At 33.3% G+C, this 19,614-nt stretch overlaps 1 protein-coding gene and 1 non-coding gene across 3 annotated transcripts in view; both read right to left on the bottom strand.

Moving 5' to 3' along the window:
- Positions 1-19,614, bottom strand: part of VPS13B (vacuolar protein sorting 13 homolog B) — a 762,353-nt gene that overhangs the window by 623,272 nt on the left and 119,467 nt on the right. The window lies entirely within an intron of this gene.
- LOC123324801 lies at positions 14,570-14,759 on the bottom strand. Its single transcript, XR_006540065.1, has one exon. It is a non-coding gene; the product is annotated as a U2 spliceosomal RNA (small nuclear RNA).

Raw genomic sequence — 19,614 nt, 5'->3', positions numbered from 1 at the left:
AACTGAGAAATGGATTAACAAAATGTGGTATATATCCATACAAAAGAATATTATTTGGCGATTAAAAGGAATGGAGTAGTAATAATTGCTACAGCACAGATAAACCTTGAAAGCATGATAAATGAGAGAAGCCAGGCAGAAAATGCCACATATTGTATGATTCTGTTCATATGAAATGTCTAAAATCATGGAGACAGAGTTTCTTTTCGAGTTCTGAAAATGTTCTGGAATCAGATAATGACAATGACAGCAAAATGGTGTAAAAATACTTAAAACCAAAGAATAGTACAATTTAAAATAATTAAAATGGTGAATGTTGTATCATGTGGATTTTATCTCATTAAAACAAAAAAATCTCCCTTAAGTACTCAGAACTCTGTTCCTAGAACAGTGATCTAAGTAAATATTGCTTTCTCTCACTCAAAAATATCAAAACAACAAAAAGAAAATCACCCAGCTCTCTCAATTAGCATGTCAGGCAATTTAAATATACAGTCGCACATTAATAAGACACATATCACCTTATCCATACAATTTTCAAATATGTAATAGCAATATGTGGCTCTACCTAGATTTACCCTTCAATCCACAATCCTGATCACACTCTGCCACAAAGCCAAAGGACTGAAATGAATAGACCAAGAAACAAATATGCACTGAATAAGAGATTCTATAAACCAAACAGGTAAAAGAGCAGACATCAAAAGAAATAGAAGGAAAAACAAAAAGGACCCAATTTACAAATTTATAATGTCATATTGTTCCTTTTGTTTTCTTAACATTGCAACCATTTTGTAAATCATTTTTATTTTAATAAGCATTTAAAAATAGAGAGGTATTTCTCTCTATATTATGTTCTCAAAATTCCTGACCAAAAAAAATGTACGAATGATAGTAAGAAAAAAAAAAATTGGAATACCTACAATATAAAAATGTACAATTAAATTAGCTACTCTATCTTCAGTTAGAAACATTATAGAAAGTCCTATGGTGTAGCAAGAGCCATGTTCTTATAACTATAGCAATAATCATTTATAAGGCAAAATTGAAGTTGGGATTCTTTTTACAAGTGAGCTTTATTATTTCATAACAAATTAAGCTACCGTATATGGTATTCTAACTTTTAAGCCATCATATGTTACATAAAATGGTTCCCAAACGGGTAACATAGACTTGAATAAAAACTTAAACTTATGCAAATTCCAGAAGATTAATTTATTCTACATTTAATAATACCCAAGGGTAGGGGGCAATTCTCTCCTTCAGATTCAATTTAACATCAAAGGAAATAATTCACTTTGTACAAAAGCCAGAATTCAATAATAAACAAATAAATTATATCATACACGAAGGACATGTTTTTGTGGTTTTATTTTCCAGCTGTAGCTGACCACAAATAAAAGTACATTTTATTATGCTTCTGCTAAGTACTCCAGTAGCATTTGAACTAAAATGAACTATTTAAAAATAATTTGGCAAAAGATGGTACGTTACACAATGTATCTGTTAGTGCAATAGTATCAATGAAGAGAGGTTTCATTCCCTTTTGTTTTGGTCAACTCTGAAATATTTCTAGTAGGTTAGCAAATATAAAAAAATAATAAATTCCCATATATCCATATCATCAGGCCCAATTTGTCTAACCATAACATCATACCACATTTGCTTCAGAAATTTCTTAACAGATCAATAGCTTTTACAACTTTATTTATGCTATTTGGGAGGCTCATTAAAATGTAGTGAATATGCACAATAAAATTTTCCTTGTGGTTTATGCTACTATAGATTTATTTTATTTCTTTAAAAAAAAGTTCAAGTTCATATGAAAAATATCTAACAAATTCTGGAATTACTTAAAAAAATCACTAAACCAACTTTTTAACACTTAAATTGGTGAAAATAAAATTATTTAACAAATGCTTATTTCACATATCAGAGAAGTCTAGTCTGAACATATGTTCACTTTACAGAATAGGTTTAAAAACTATCAATTCAAACATTACTCTCTAGGGAAAAATAAATCCTAATGTAACTAGTGGAATAAACAACTCATTAAAACTCAACTTGGACAAACTCCAGGATAAATTTAGGGAAATAGAAACAAGTAGGTCTTGATTGTGTAGTAGCAAAGATTGAAAATGAATATGCCCTAATTAATGAATACTTTAAAAGATTCTGCTTATACCATCTGCTGACAAATTATAATACAGAGCTGATGAAATTTCTGGACCAACCTGACATTTCTTTAAAGAAAATTCTACCTTCAAAATTAAATAAAGAATGTGGAAATAGATTTTACTATTCGATGTAAAGGAATTAACTTAAACAATCCATTCATGTTCATAGGTACACTTGAGGAACAGCCATCCTCTTAAAATCAACACACCTCATAGCAACTGAAAGAATATCCTCAGCAACAGCTGGATCTAAAGATTTATATAGAGTCCCCAAATGCAAAGTTTGAACCTACAAATTGGTTCCAAAAATGTATTTTTGTTATTACTCATATCCTGTACAGTAAAATAAGATTAGATCACTTTTTCCAAAACAAAATGAGTACAAAACTTCACTAACTCAACTTAGAAATAAAGCAGTTTAAAAAGCTCAGAAATTTGTATTTACTTCTGTATTCAATGACTATTTACCTTACACAACACATCAATACTCGATGAAAAGAAAAAAAATTTGTTTTAAATTAAATAGTAGGTAAAATGAAAGGCTAAAGCTCCTCTTTCCTTCTTCTGATTCCACCTCACCCCCAATACATAACTACTTGTTATAAGTCTAGCATACACAACTACAAACCTCTTTTGATTTTATGCATTCATATACACTTAAAATTTAAAGGATGTGTGTTTGTGTGTGTGTTGTGTGTACGGGTCTGTCTATAGTCTGCTTTTTATGACTAAACGACAATCTCAGAGATAAGCTCTTTCTACATTAGTACACACACTTCTACAGTGATCTTTTTAATTCACGCTTCATAATAGTTTCAATCCAGTTTCACATTCATCAGCAGTGTATCAGAATACCCCTTTCACAACATCCTCACCAGTATATTTTTTAATCACAATGACTGTAGCATTTGCAAATAACTATAAAATGCAAATTATATCTTGTTATATTTAGATACAAAAAGTTTACCATTTTTCAAATTTCTAAACTATTACTTCAATTTAAATAACAAATAAAAGAAAAAGTAAAACTTATCACTAAGATAAAAATATAATCAATTTCTGATTATTATAATATACAATGTCCAATATTGTACAATGAACTATGGATGGTAGCAAACAAAATACAAAAGGAGCAAAATGTCCCTTCATTTTCTCCTCATCTCCTAGACAAGTTATTCAATATAAACAATTCACCTACTTAAGTCAAATGCCTACTCAGGAAAAAAGAGAAGGGAAGTGTGTTTATAGAATATATTTTATGTTTGTAATAACATTCAAACACAACCTTGAGAATTCTGATTAGAAAAATCACTAAAATTTTAGTTCAAGTTCAGTAATTAAAGTCACTGTTTTTTTCCTTTGGCCAAGAGCACATTTTACACACATTATGTAAGTAAACAGGAGACAGACTTGGTTGTCAAAAATACTTACAGTCTAAAACCTCATCAATCAGACAACCAAAAAAAACAATGAAATCACTGAAGAAATTACCAGCTGCATGTCAGTAAGTATTTATTTTCTATCTACAATAGATTCAAGGTTTTAAAGATAAATGTCCTCTATAGAAAAAGATGGTCCTTATGGAGTTTAAGTAAAAAGAAAGGAAAGCTGTTAAATAATCAAAACCAGTGTAAAAATCACTTCTATGAAAAGTGCAGTGAAAAACAGAAACAATATCCCATGAAGGAATATATTAGGGGGATGTAACCTCATCAGAGGAAAGTGTCAATTTCCAATACCTTTGGGGTAAGTAAAAGCTGTTTAGCCTATTGACTAGTGAAACAATATGGCGAAAAAACCTGCTGAAAAAAGAAACTGAAAAAGGCAAAACATGGAAGGGGCTAAGGAGGAAGCTATTCAGATGAACATAGATAGCCAAGAATGGGCTAGATCACGGAGGACATTACAGAATGTTTCAAAGATTTTAATCTTTACTGTAAAAGCTATGAGAAGCAAAGTATTTTAGGCTGGAGAAGGAAGTAATTACAATTATCTTCCAAAAACAAGTCAATCAAACAAACCTGGCTACAGATGTATAAGAGTTAGCTGGTGATTAAGACCCATGACAAGATGCTCAACATCACTCATCATCAGGGAAATACAAATCAAAACTACAATGAGATATCACCTCACACCTGTCAGAATGGGTAAAGTTAACACAGGAAACAACAAATGTTGACAAAGATGTGGAGATAGGGGAGCCCTCTTACACTGTTGTTGGGAATACAAACTGGTGCAGGCACTCTGGAAAACAGTATGAAAGCTCCTCAAAAAGTTAAAAAGAGAACTACCCTACAACCTAGCAATTGCACTACTAGGTATTTTTACCCAAAGGATACAAAAATACTGATTCAAAGGGGCACATGCACCCCGGTGTTTATAGCAGCACTATCCACAGTAACCAAAATATGGAAAGAGCTCAAGTGTCCATTGACAGATGAATGGATAAAGAAGATATGGTGTATATATACAATGGAATATTACTCAACCCCATCAAAAAGAATGAAATCTTGCCATTCGCAACGAGGTAGATGGAACTAGAGAGTATAATGGTAAGGGAAATAAGTCAGAGAAAGACAAATATATGATTTCACTCATATGTGGAATTTAAGAAACAAAACAGATGAACATACGGGAAAGAAAAAAATAAGAGAGAGGGAGGCAAACCATAAAAGAGACTCAACCATAGAGAACTGACGGATGCTGGAGGGGAAGTGGGCAGGGGAATGGGCTAAGTGGGGAATGGGTGATAAGGAGGGTGCCTGTGATGAGCACTGGGTGTTATACGTAAGTGATGAATCACTAAACTCTACTCCTGAAACCAATATTATCCTATATATTAACTAGAATTTTTTTAAAAACATGAAACCTTAAGAAAAAAAACACCTCTCTAAATACTTAGATAATCAAGAAAGAAAAAGCGAAGACTGCATCTTATTCATAATGGGACTCCAGGGTCTACAACACAAGTTTTCAAATGATAGGTGCCAAAATATTATTTTTAAAACAAATAAATGAGTCATTAATCAGATGAAACTTGAAAAAAGCTAAGTATTAACAGATTTATCTAGGAAACTGGCAATATTTTTTTAAAGTTATAAATCATAATAAAGAATACAAAGTTATTATTGAGAACTTGCTAATAGTTACCAACATGCTATTATTGGTGGCTGCATCACTGACTAACTAAAAGATGTCTAGAACCAGGGACTTATCTCTCTAGATCCACCATATCACCTTCCCTAATCCTTCATTTCCACGTCCATAAAATAAAAAACAGATGACTTGTTTATTGTGAGGTTCAAATAAATCCCTGTATATAGTGGAATTAGTGAAGTACAAATGCTATACAAGAGCATTATGATGCTGTTCTTAGAGATTATCTTCTGCCATTAAGTATGCACTATACGATCTTTTGCATATGAGGACCTCCAATGATTATTTGTTCCTAAATTTCAAATTAATATATAAAAAGAGATTAAACCAAACACAGTTAAGAAATTTAGAGGCAATGATAAAAAAACCTTAAGCTAAATTGAGTGATTTCTAACCAAAACATTTCCCTTTTAATATACTAATAACTTAGAATTCTTTTGAATATACTCTTAAGTTTCAGTTCCCAAAAATAATGAAACACAGACGTATTTCAAAGATACTGTCACTAGAATAAAATGTTGTCACAAGATAATATTCTCCTGCTGTTGTACATAGACAAAACCAAATACGGGGGAACAGCTAGCATAATTCTTCTCATAGAAAAAGATGTAAGTCTTGTAATAATATTCTCCAATATCCAAAAAATCTAATTTAAAGTCAATAATCTAAGAATGAATTATAAATGTTCATTTGGGTACCACTAAACGAACTATTTTACTAAGTTTAAAACTTTTAACAAGAGACGAATCACGTTTGCCTATACAACTTCACACCCAACTGATCATAAAATTGCATGTGGAAAATATCAAGTTTTCCAACAGGAAAATCAAAGAAAACCTTCTGTTCTCATTGGACCAACACTCTCTGGTTGTTAACATGTGTTGCATGCTCTTCATGCACTTACTTAGAAAAATCAAAGAGAAAACTCTGATATAAAGACAGATGTTATTTACCTACAGTAGTGTTTTTCATGTCTTTTTAATCCTCCCCCCCCCCACACACATACTCAAGAACTATAAAATAAGGTATTTTTCAACTGGTCATTTACTTAAACACATTATATAAAATCAGAACCACAACATGACAAAATATAAAAATTGAGAGGAGTTAACATAAAAATTAATCTTTCAAGGGAATATTAAATAATGCATTAATATTCTAAATAAGTAAATGTACTTTATTAGCAAAATATAAAATCATTAGTAATACAATGACAGGATTTATAATTTCATAACTGAAAACTGTAGCTAAAATATTGCCAAGTGTTGAAATTAACCAAACTAAATCCCAAAACAGCACAAGCAGAGACTTAGAAGTTAGTGCTAAGAAAGAGACAAACAGAACATCTGATGAAAACATGCTCAGAACCAATCATGTTATTTTATTAAATTTAAGATTCTGGACTATTCTTCATTTAAAGATTACTTAAGAGGTATTTTTTTATTTTAAAATGTGTTATTAAAAATCATTCAATCAAGACAAATTTACAGGGGCGCCTGGGTGGCTCAGTTGGTTAAGCGACTGCCTTCGGCTCAGGTCATGATCCTGGAGTCCCGGGATCGAGTCCCGCATCGGGCTCCCTGCTCGGCAGGGAGTCTGCTTCTCCCTCTGACCCTCCTCCCTCTCATGCTCTCTGTATCTCATTCTCTCTGTCTCAAATAAATAAATAAAATCTTTTAAAAAAAAAAAAAAAGACAAATTTACAGAAAAATCAATGACATATCTGGAAAACATTCATAATTAATAAAATCTAGATTCACTTCTATTCGCTATTTTTCAACTCCCAAAAGAGCCATAAATATATATGGATTTGTACAGTGAAACTACTCTTTCTGATATGAACAAACTGGTAGTTCAGACTGCAAATGCAATTTAGGTCAAATTTTCACCTTGATACAAATACAAGGCCGTAAATTAATCAAATTAAAATACACGGACAATAGTAAAATAAGTTTTTAAAAAGTTTTAACCTTGTTAAAGAGTTAGACCATTATGCTTGTTGTCACTTAAAATAGAGTCCTATGATATCTCACATGTTAAAATTACATCTCTTTTTCTATTTTTTTTTTAAAGATTTTATTTATTGGAGAGAGAGAGCATGAGCAGGAGGAGGGGCAGGGGAAAGGGCAAAGGGAGAAGCAGACGCCCTGCTGAGCAGGGAGCCCCACACTGGGGCTTGATCCGAGGACTCTGGGACCATGACCTGAGCTAAAGGCAGATACTTAACTGACTGAGCCACCCAGGCGCCCCTCTCTTTTTCATTTTTATTATTCTCTTTAAACTATGCTTTTAAAAAACCTACCTAAGCAAAAGACACTCAATGAAATGAAAATATGTGAATGTGTATGTACATGTAAAAACTTACTATTTAATAAGTCTGAACTACCAGTTTGTTTATATCAGAAAGAGTAGTTTCATTGTATAAATCCATATATATTATATTTATGGCTCTTTTGGGGAGCTGAGAAATAGAGAATAGAAGTGAATCTAGACTTTATTAATTACAAATGCTTTCATTTATGAATGTATGAAATCTATGTACAAAATCTTTTATTATGCAACTGAAAATGCTATGAGCCTCAGTCTCTGGCAGCAGTGTGCTAGAGAAATACCAGAAGCCCTAGTGAAAGAATCAGTTGTCTGATGGGTTTGGGTGAAGAATGGAACAACAAAGCAAGGAACAGTGGGTTTGCCAGCTAACAAGCTAATCCATCATTCCCTGAATCAAGATAGGCATTACCCTTTTTCACGAGCCGACTGCCCTCCCCAAAATTTGACCCAATGTAGGGAGAGAGAAAGGGGCTGACCGCAAATAGACAAGAAAGAAATTTGGTGGCTACCTGACTGTTTATATCTGTACACATAAAATTGTTGAACTTTGTTATATTTAAATTATACTCTATTTTTAAAATGAGAACTAAGTTAATGAAAACAGGGGTATAATACATATAATAATCCATTATAGAGAACTTTATAAACCACATTCTACACAACTCTAAAGTACTATGAAAGCTTGCTATAATTATATAGTATTTTCAGGTGTAGCCAAACCTCTAAATAGCTTTCCAATTTTTTTCTTAACTCACAGGGATTCTATAAAAATAAGACTATTTTGAGAAATAAGTATGAAAAGTTAAGTATTCACCTTCAAATATTATTCCTCCCCAAAAAAGAACATGATGAGACTAAACAACTAATATCTAGGGGCGCCTCGGTAGCTCAGTGGATTAAGCATCTGCCTTCAGCTCAGGTCATGATCCCAGAGCCTTGGGATCGAGCCCCAGGTCGGGCTCCCTGCTCAGCGGGAAGCCTGCTTCCCCCTCTCCAACTGCCCCTCCCCCCGCTCATGTTCCCACACCTCTCTCTCTCAAAGAGATAAATAAAATCTTAAAACAAAACAAAACAAAACCGGTTTGAAGAAGGGGCTAGTGACACAAAAGGACATTCTCAGAACATCCCAAGTCACAGTTACTGCAGCAACTATAACATGGTTTGAAAACCCCTTAATCAACTCTGGAATTTAAACATCTCTGAGAGTATGGATAGTTATTTGCAAGCCTGAATATATTTCACTCAGTTAAGGAAAGCCACATACAGATGTAGAATAAAAAACAAGTTAGCCACTGATACATGCTATGTCAAAGATGAACCTCAAAAACTTTATCTAAGTGAAAGAAACCAGACACAGGATACCACATATTGCATGATTCCATTCATATGCCATAAAAGATAATTTATGAAGAAAGTGGTTACCTGGGGCCAGAGATGGGGATTAACCATAAACGGGCATGAGGGATCTTACTGGGACGGTAAAAATGTTCTAAAACTGAATTTATGGTAAAAGTTGCATAACTCAGTTAATGTGCTAGAAATCACTGAATTACATACCTGAAATGGGTGAATTTTATGCTATATAAAGTACATCTCAATTAAGCTGTTTATTAAAAAAAATACAAGTTAGCAAAGCTATTCGTATGGAAAGATGCTTTAGGATGCAAACTTAATGCCAACTTGCCATATACTCCCTCATCAATGGTAGAAGGGACTACTAATTTTGGGTCTTGACTCAGATCTAAAAGTGAATTCCAACTTCACTATTTACTGTATGCATAAGCATTAATAAGACAAAGAGATGTACAGAATGAATAAAACAGTATCTCATATTGTTGTTATGAAGATTAAATGAGATACTGCATATAAGACTCTTAGCACTATTCCTGGCACATATATTAATTTGGTATTAAAACTTCCCCATCAATTTCTCACATACTACTTGCTTACATAGGTTGAAAAATAATTCTGTTCATGAGTTTTTAATAAACTATATGCAAATTAGATATAACCATTTCTCAATGAATATAAAAAGTAATTATCAGAAGGAGATTTGATTACAAAGTAATGATACATTTTGAGTGCTGCCCCCCCAAAATTAATCTCAGTAATTTATAATCAAAGAGAACCTATCTTTTCATGACTATACATATTAAAAACTTTACAATAAAAAAACTTTTAATTACAAAGAGTTTACATATTTCTGAGTTTTATTCACACTATACATTATAATGTATAAAAATGGATATTAAGAGTATAATGCAAGGATACAAACTTAAAATATGTGTATTTACAAATAGATTTCAAAGGCTCTAATATATGTTGACATCTATAAATATTGGAGATTGTAATACATGTGAAGATAACAACTGAAAAAAAAAATCAAATTTTTGGAAAAGCTAAAATCCAGAATTACCAAGTACACTCTACAAAACCATTAAATAACTGCAGAATGTTTGCAAAAAGCTGGAAAACAAACAATGATATATTTAACTGACATATTCAATGAATTTTCATTTATCTGTAGGAACTTGTATTTTACCTCCTATTACTGGTTGCTCCACCACTAAATGGTTTTCAGTTCAAATAGGAATCACTAACAAGATTAAATAGAAAAGCATAGACTAGTTCAAAAATATTATGCAATCAAAAGCTATGTATATACCTGAAACTAATATAACACTGTATGTTAAATACACTAGAATTAAGATCAAAAACAAACAAACAAAAAACTATGTAAAAATCTCCTTCCAAGGCTGAAGACAGCAAAAACGGTAATTTTATATAATTAGATTGTAAAAGACAATCTATACTGCCTCTTAAACCAATTTTTCCCATTTTAAAATTCCTTTAACTGACCCCACAAGGGCAGGTATCTTGCCAATTTTTTTCTAATCTAGCCAGGGCCATGAAGAATATCTGGCACATAGTGGGCATTCATCACATTATCTGTGAAACAGACTGGAATGAATGAACAAAGAACAGTATCAAGTGTGCAAAAAAGCAGACAAACAGTGGAAAAACTCACTAGAGTTTAAAAAACAAAAAACTGAAACTGACTGGGGAACAATGTTCACAAAATTGAAGAAAATATGTACCCTGTCTGTTATGGTCATCCTTCCCTGTTTTAATCATCCAGATAAGGATACAAAAGAAGCATTAATCATGAAAAAGTTAGTAGAGGACAAAAACAGAACGCATGAGCAAAACAAAGAAAATTCTAAGAAATATGCAAGGAAATGCTTAATTAATAATGGAAAGACGGTTAGGTTAACAAGACCATGCAAGTGTACCCCAAGTCATACAACACAAAATCCCATAAGATAGAAGACCAAGTTGTATCATGAACAGAGCCATCGGGCATGTGGTCCACATTGTTGTATGCCTGACCTGAGATTACAGCTCAAATAAAACTATTACACCTCAGTAGACAGAACTAGTAAGACCTAGTCACTTGCTTTCAGAACTTTGATGGAAACTGAGCTAATTTGCTACAAAGGGAGTTAATGTAATACAGAAGGGGAGGGGGGCTATTTCAACAAGCTATCCAAATCAAAAGAGAAAGCTGGTATGAGAACAGTTTGTACTATATACTTCCCAAATCAAATTTACCATATGATATTAATGGAGAAATTTATCAGGATAGTATATTTTCATTGTGATCATGCTTACCCATTTCTAAATGTGCAGAAATTCAAGTTTGGATGTGAAAAGGAAACAAGAATTGAGCCAAAGACAAATAAAGATTGCTGTATTTCTCATTCTCAACTGCCCTAAGCTTCTTTAAAAGATCTATATGTTCTTAAGAACTACAGAGCCATTGTGTAGAAACACGATTTCAGAAGTCATTCACATATTTTGAGGAGTTTGAATCTTACTTTAATGATGAATTAAACCCTGATTCATCTGCATTTAAAGCAGAAACCTGCGCCAGCAATGCATGTCCCGAATTTCAAGAGGATCTGACAGAGCTAAAAAGCAAACAATGCTGGATTTATATAAATCTCAGTCTACCCTGAAACGTCTAACTACATGACCATACACAGAACAGTGTTTTATCTGCTTGGATTTGTTAAAATACATTCTCTTTTACCAGATTGTTAAAATTAATGTTAACATCTATCATTAGAGAAATAATCTCATAATCAGAACATTAAGTGCTTTGGCTGAATTAATTTACCACTTAGTAATACCTCAAAGAGCTGTATTTCAGTATTCGCTTAGATTTCAAACAGAATAACAGTGAGCACGAGGCCTGTGATAGTATCTTTTTAATGAATAATGCTCACAAAAATTTTGGATTCCCTTAATATTACCTCTTTAAAATAATTAACAAGCACTGCTGCTAATAAAAAGGTGATAAAGCCAGTATGCATATGAATTTTAAAACATGACAAACGTTATATACATATATATACACACATACAACATATATATACACACATATACACATATATGTCAGCCCAGATGTATGGGAATCATGAGGTGTTTACAAATTCACTTTATTTCTTATATTTATTTTTATTTATTTATTATGTTATGTTAGTCACCATACAATACATCATTAGTTTTTGATGTAGTGATCCACAATTCATTGTTTTCGTATAACACCCAGTGCTCCATGCAGTACGTGCCCTCCTTAATACCCATCACGAGGCTAACCCATCCCTCCACCTTCCTCCCCTCTAAAACCCTCAAATTGTTTATCAGAGTCCATAGTTTCTCATGGTTCATCTCTCCCTCCGATTTCATTTTAAAATAGGGACGAAGATCCCAATCTTCCTACTGGTTCTGAAACCCAGTCCTCCTAAAGCCTATCCTGAATAACCAGGTGAAAACCCATTTGCTTTAATCTTTAATCTTCATTTACTTTGATTTTCATTCTATTCAGTATTATTAAACTTGTCTATAACGTATAGACTGTCAAGCACTGTAACTTTTTAAGAAATTAACTGTTAACTATCTTTAAAACATGTTTTTTTAAGAGAAGACAATCAAGAAAAGATCTCCCTTTACTGTAGAAAGTTATAAAATCTTTCTGCAGAAAAACAATCTAAGTTAGCTATCCCTGTAAATGTTAAGAGCAAAATCTACTGTGAAGATAAACTTGCAAACAACCCCAAGAAGTCTAATTTATCTTTCTCCTCTTCCCCAAAGTACAGCTATTCCAAAGACGCAATTGATCACTTTTTACATGCTCAAGTTATACCAATTTTTAAGAAAAACTGTGTCAAATGTAAATAATAACTTTTTAAAACAAAAAGCAAAAGATTTAATAAAAGACGTAAACTAAGCTTCTGGCTTGGGAGTTATATTAAGACAGAATCTTAACATTAAAAAACATTTTCCCATAGAGTTGGAGAAAAATTTGCAAATCACATATACAATAAAAATTTAGTATGCAGAATTCGTAAGGAACACATACAACTCAACAACAAAAATAATCCGATTTAAATATGAGAAAAGAACTTGAATATATATTCCCCCAAAGAAGATATACAAATGATCAATAAGCAATTGAAAAGATGCTTAACATCACTAACTGTTAGAGAAATACGAATCAAAACTACCATGAAATACCATTTCATATTCTTTAGGATGACTATTATCAAAAAACCTAAAATAACAAGTGTTGGTAAAGATATAGAGAAATTGGAACCCTTGTGCATTGTTAGTGAGAATGTAAAATGGTATAGCCACTGTGGGAAACATAGTGGCAGTTTCTCATAAAATTAAACACAGAATTATCATATGACCCAGCAATTCCGCCTCTAGGTATATACCCAAAAGAACTGAAAACAGGTACTCAAACAAATATTTGTACACCCATGTTCAAAGCACCATTTTCAATTGCTAAAAGGTGGAAACAACCCAAATGTCCACTGATGGTTGAATGAATAAACAAAGCATATACATACAATGGAATTTTTCAATCTTAAAATGGAATGAATTAGGAAGGAAAGAAAGGAAGAGAGAGAGGGAGGGAAGGAGGGGAGGGAAGGAAAGAGTAAGTGAGGGAGGGAAGAAAAAATTCTCACATATGCTACAGCATGGATGAATCTTGAAAACTTTATGCTAAGTCAATGAAATAAGCCAGACACAAAAGGACAAATATTGAATGATTTAACTTACATGAGGTACCCAGAATAGTCAAATCCATACAAAGTAGAACAGGAGTTACCAAGAGCTCAAAGTAAGGAGTAATGGGAAGTTATTGTTTTAATGGGTACAGAATATAAAATTTATGGAGATGAACAGGGGTGATAGCACAATCTGAAGATGCTTAATGCCATTGAATTATACACTTAAAAATGGTTAAAATGGTAAATTTTATGTTTTGCATCTTTTTTTTTTTAAAGATTTTATTTATTTATTTGACAGAGACACAGCGAGATAGGGAACACAAGCGGGGGGAGTGGGAGAGGGAGAAGCAGGCTTCCCACCGAGCAGGGAGCCTGATGTGGGGCTCGATCCCAGGACCCTGAGATCGTGACCTGAGCCGAAGGCAGACGCTTAACGACTGAGCCACCCAGGTGCCCCTATGTTTTGCATCTTTTACCATGAAAAAATTAAATAGTGTAGTAATAATTTTTAAGCAATGTGATACAGTTGAAGGAGCCCTGAACCAAGAAAATGAGGATTAAAAAAAAAAAAAGAAAAAGAAAATGATGATCAAATTGAGGCATTGATATTAACTGTGTGCTCTTCGGTTAAGTAATTTGGACTCTGTGGGACTCAGTTTTCTCATCTTTGAAATGAAAAGATTGTAAGAGATGATGAAAGGGTTTCTTTTCAGTTCAAAACATTCCATGAAAGCACATTCCAGATGCAAGAACCAAAGCTGACAATCAGGCTGCTGCCACTCAAGCAGAGGTAAGAGAATCAGCATCCCAGTTAAGTCTTACCAGTTTTAAGACATTCTGTTAAAGTACTGGCAATACCAGGTCCATGCGCTGAGTGCACGGAGCAAGCTCCTAGTCCATCTCTTGGCTCCAAAAACCCATTTAATATATTGTCCTCAGATAGAGGACGTATCAGATATTAAACTGATAAGAATAGATACTACACTTGATCTTAGCCAAAAGGCCGAGACCTCTGAAACAAATAATACATTATATGTTAAAAAAAAAAAAAAAAAAAAAAGATAGTAGGAAGGGAAAAATGAAGGGGGGGAAATCGGAGGGGAAGACGAACCATGAGAGACTATGGACTCTGAGAAACAAACTGAGGGTTCTAGAGGGGAGAGGAGTGGGGGGATGGGTTAGCCTGGTGATGGGTATTAAAGAGGGCATGTACTGAATGAAGCACTGGGTGTCATAAGCAAACAATGAATCATGGAACACTATATCAAAAACTAATGATGTAATGTATGGTGATTAACATAAGAAAATAATAAATAAATAAGACATTCTGTTAAAGAAAATGTTTATCACAAAAGCAGACAGATGAAAATAATCATAGCTCTGGAAAAAAGGAAATTAAAAAGTTCTATCTCCAGGGGCATTAAAAACACTCAACTCTATGTTCTCTAACTGTGGTATTATAAAGGACAAGGCAGTTGAGCAAACCTCCTTTTGAAACTTGTGGGGTGGGTTACTTATTCTCTACATTTGCTGATAAATAAATATTGGCATTTTTTTAGACTTGAAGGGCCTACCTTCCATTAAAGTTATTCTAGTGTTATTCTGAGCTAGCACGGGAAAATGGCTGCTTCGGTTTCCATTTCAGGGAGGCAAAAGGATCAGTATCTGCTCACTTCTCTTTAGATACCATGTCAATTACCATGAGCCCACTACCACCACCAAATCCTGTACTTCTTAATTAACACTGAACTCAGACATAGATTCCATAGAAACGTATTCCTCAAACAAATGAACTGCTCAATAACTTCATTATTCAAAACCAACCCGTCTGTTACTGTGCTAAATAAGGAATGGGTGCTTAGAGGGATCCCTCAATCTTGTAAATAAATGTGTTTTCCCACATTCCTAGGACTATAAAAATGACTCATGACATATATAAGCAATAATTAGAAAGAGAAGAAACATGAACAGTAAAAGAAAGAACTCTAGAGCTGCCCAACAACGAATCTGGTTACCTCACAAAGTAGCTAAGTCCCTCTGAAAAAAATGTTCAGCCCATGATAGACAACTATAAATCAAAGCTGTGTCATAGACTCAGAAACTAAGATAATGCCCAAGACTCCACGTAACCCTATTAACTACAATTCTATGAGATCATCACAATATCTATATACTGTTATCTATATATTAGGAGATACTAGGAGAGTTCAGATTTATTAGCTGTACTATCTCAACTACCCTCTCAATACATGGAAATCCACTTTTACTACAAGGCAAAAAGCACGCTGAGCCTTTGATGATGATTAACAAAAGATAATGTAGTGTCTTCAGTCCTTCAGGTAAGAAAGGGATCAAAGACTTTAAAATGAGATAACCTTCCATGAGAATCCTTGCCCAGCCACTGTGTGACTTTGGACAATTTGTGTAACTTCCCTGAATTTTAGTTTTATAAAAGAATATTATGTTAGCTCACAGGATTGTTATGAAAACTTGTTAAACTAAATACCTAATACTGCATTAAAAAGTATTTTCTTTCATATTCTATGCATTCTTTAATAACCTCCTTACAAGTTACCACCTTTGTGTTCTCCAGGACTTTCTTTTTTTTTTTTTTTAAAGATTTTTTAATTTATTTGACAGAGAGAGATACAGCAAGAGAGGGAACACAAGCAGGGGGAGTGGGAGAGGGAGAAGCAGTCTTCCCGCGGAGCAGGGAGCCCGATGTGGGGCTCGATCCCAGGACCCCGGGATCATGACCTGAGCTGAAGGCAGATGCTTAACAACTGAGCCACCCAGGCGCCCCCTCTCCAGGACTTTCTAAGCCAAAGTAATTTTTCTCTGAACTTCCAAAGTATGTTTCATTGTCTATCTATAAATGAGATCACACTTTTGAACCCTCAATTATAGGAGAAAGTGAATTTGTGACTATAGTATAATTACAGTATTACAAGCCTGATGAAGAAGAAATTGGGTTAATGAATATTTGATTACCTGGCTTAACTTTTAAGTATTCATATTAAACTCAGACATCCTTAATCACATAAAAGTCTAGGCCCAAAAGTAGCCTTCCAAATTCCTCTCCCATGGTATCCATTCACAGATCCAATAGAGCAACCCTGACTTTGTTGAGACTGTATTATCCCCCTAGAAGCCTCCACACCCCAAAACCAACCTCCTCATGTCTGGATATACACCCAATTCAACCAGTAAAACCAAAATTCTACTGCCACTTCTATGAAGCCAACCATGACGTCCCAGGGAAATTTTCTACTTTCTTTAAACTAACAGGACATTTTTCTTAAGCCTCAATTTTGCCATTTAAAGACAACCGTTTTATGTGTCTAGTGTCCTCTCCCACTAGACTGTAAGTTGTCATGCTCAGGGGATATCTCTTACCCTCACTGCATTCTACTGTATTCTTTTCCCAATCCCAACGTGTAGCACAATGCCTATCAAAATACAGAAAATCAAAAAATATTTATGAATGACATCTAATCTCCTCTAATATAATTGAAGCTTCTTAAGGAAAAGGGAAAATGGCACAGGAATAAAAAATAAACACATACTTTAGGTATTTATTTTTCAATTAAAATTGCAGATCAAGGGGCGCCTGGGTGGCTCAGTTGGTTAAGTGTCTGTCTTCGGCTCAGGTCATGATCCCAGGGTCCTGGGATCCAGCCCAACATCAACAGGGAGCCTGCTTCTACCTCTCCCTCAGCTACTCCCCCTGCTTGTGAATGCGCTTTCTCTCTCTCTCTAATAAATAAATAAAATATTAATATTTTTTAAAAATAAATTAAAATAAAATTGCAGATCAAGAATGTGCAAATGATCAATGTTCATGTAATACAATACTGTATAGTGACAAAAGCAAACAATCTAAAAACTACATTCTACTGTATCAATGAATCTCACAAACATGTTGAGTGACAGAAGCCAGTCAAAAAGACTATGGACGACTGATTCTATTGAAGTCCAAGAACAGACAAAACTAATCTATGTTAAAAGAAATCAGGATAATGGTTAACCTTGCAGGAGGGTAAGTAAGAGAGGCTTTTGAGATGCTGATGTTACTCTGTTTCTTAATCTTTCTGCTAGTTCCCAAATGTCCAATTCACTTATGAAATACAATATATGTACTTTTCTATAAAATATTAATATTTCAATTAAAAAGTTTAGAAATAGAGAGGACATATTTATTATAGTTTCTCTGTTCTGAGAAAAAAAAAAAGGTTAACTCCAAGAATATATCTAGAAACCTAAAAGCATTACTACTATAGAAATTTGTTTAAAAACTGTCTACAGGAGACCAAGGTTATTCTTACTAGTAATAACAAAAGTTATACTTTGTTGCCCTTTAACCAACACTTTATTGCCCACTTTTAAACATCCCCTTACTAAAAAAGGAGGAAAATTAAAATCTGAATTGCTCAAGATCTCCATCATTAAATATTATTGTCACTGTGTCTTTCCCATTATACCCTACATATTTCAGTCCTGTTCTAAGGGACTAAAAGAGTAAGTTAACTTGTTGTAAAGCAATGAAGAAAAAAATGTTTTGAAATATTTATATTTTTATGTTTGGAAAGTGTGTAATACAGAATGAAAGATAAAATATGACCAAAATATTTTTTTTTAAAGATTTTATTTATTTTTGACAGAGAGAGAGAGAGCACAAGCAGGGGAAGCAGCAGGCAGATGGAGAGGGAGAAGCAGGCTCCCTGCTCAGCAGGGAGCCCGATGTGGGACTCGATCCCAGGACCCTGGGATCATGACCTGAGCCGAAGGCAGATGCTTAACCGCCTGAGCCACCCAGGCACCCATGACCAAAATATTTTTGAAAAAAAAATAAATCCCAAGACTGGAGTTTAGTATTAGCTTGCTCATTAAAGCTAAAATATATTAGCATGAACATTCAAATGGGAGAAAAATAACTTATTTTCAATGTTACTTAAGCCACATATTTTTTAAATTAGCAAACCTGATTAAAATATACATTAGTTTCAAATTTCATATATATTTGGTATCAATTTAGACATTTTTAAACAAGAAGTATGAACTATTTTGTTGTTTTACATAAAATCTAGATTTCCATTGCTAACTCAAACATACCAACTAAAATTTTTTTTCATTGTGGTATATGTGTTTCAAAAGCTATGATCTATAGTAAGTATGCTCTTCTCATTATTGAAAAAATATATAGTTATAAATATAAATAGCATCAGACATGTGCTTTAAGAAACTGGAATGTGATTTTTAAAAATCCAGATGAAAGAGCTTGTATAATTTGAGGAAGGGAGATACCATATTGGGAACAGAGCTGACACTTAATGACACAACCAGGGTGCCTTACTAAAATAATCTTCACTCACTACATGAGTTAAATAAAATTCTCAGTTCTCATATGATTTTTATTTAATTCAAGCATTATATGAAACATTTATCTGGTATCTTATTCATTTGATTTAACTAAGATACATCTCAACTTAATGAGTTTTATACGTATTACTTTCAATTTAGAGTTGCTAAGAACAAATTATAATTTACGGTCTATTAATTAAGGAAAATAATGTAAAGAAACTGTTTCAAAGCAATATACTCATGTAAAGCATAGAAAAATATCACTCAAATAATACAGAAGTGGCCTTAAATACAAAAAAGCAAGTCACTACATCAAAAACTAATGATGTAATGTATGGTGACTAACATAACATAATAAAATAAAATAAAAAAAAGCAAGTCACATCCAAATACAAGCATTGTGTTATCTCATGCTTTTAGTATTTAAATGGAATATTTTCTTTTAGATGTCAGCAGACTTAGTTTAAATCACATTTGACAATATTTAAAGTAAGCCCTACATATCC

This window comes from Neomonachus schauinslandi, chromosome 4 (assembly GCF_002201575.2).
Source record: "Neomonachus schauinslandi chromosome 4, ASM220157v2, whole genome shotgun sequence".
NCBI classification, from domain to species: domain Eukaryota; kingdom Metazoa; phylum Chordata; class Mammalia; order Carnivora; family Phocidae; genus Neomonachus; species Neomonachus schauinslandi.
The sequence above is the reverse complement of the archived record's forward strand: the minus strand, read 5'-3'. Positions and strand labels throughout refer to the sequence as shown.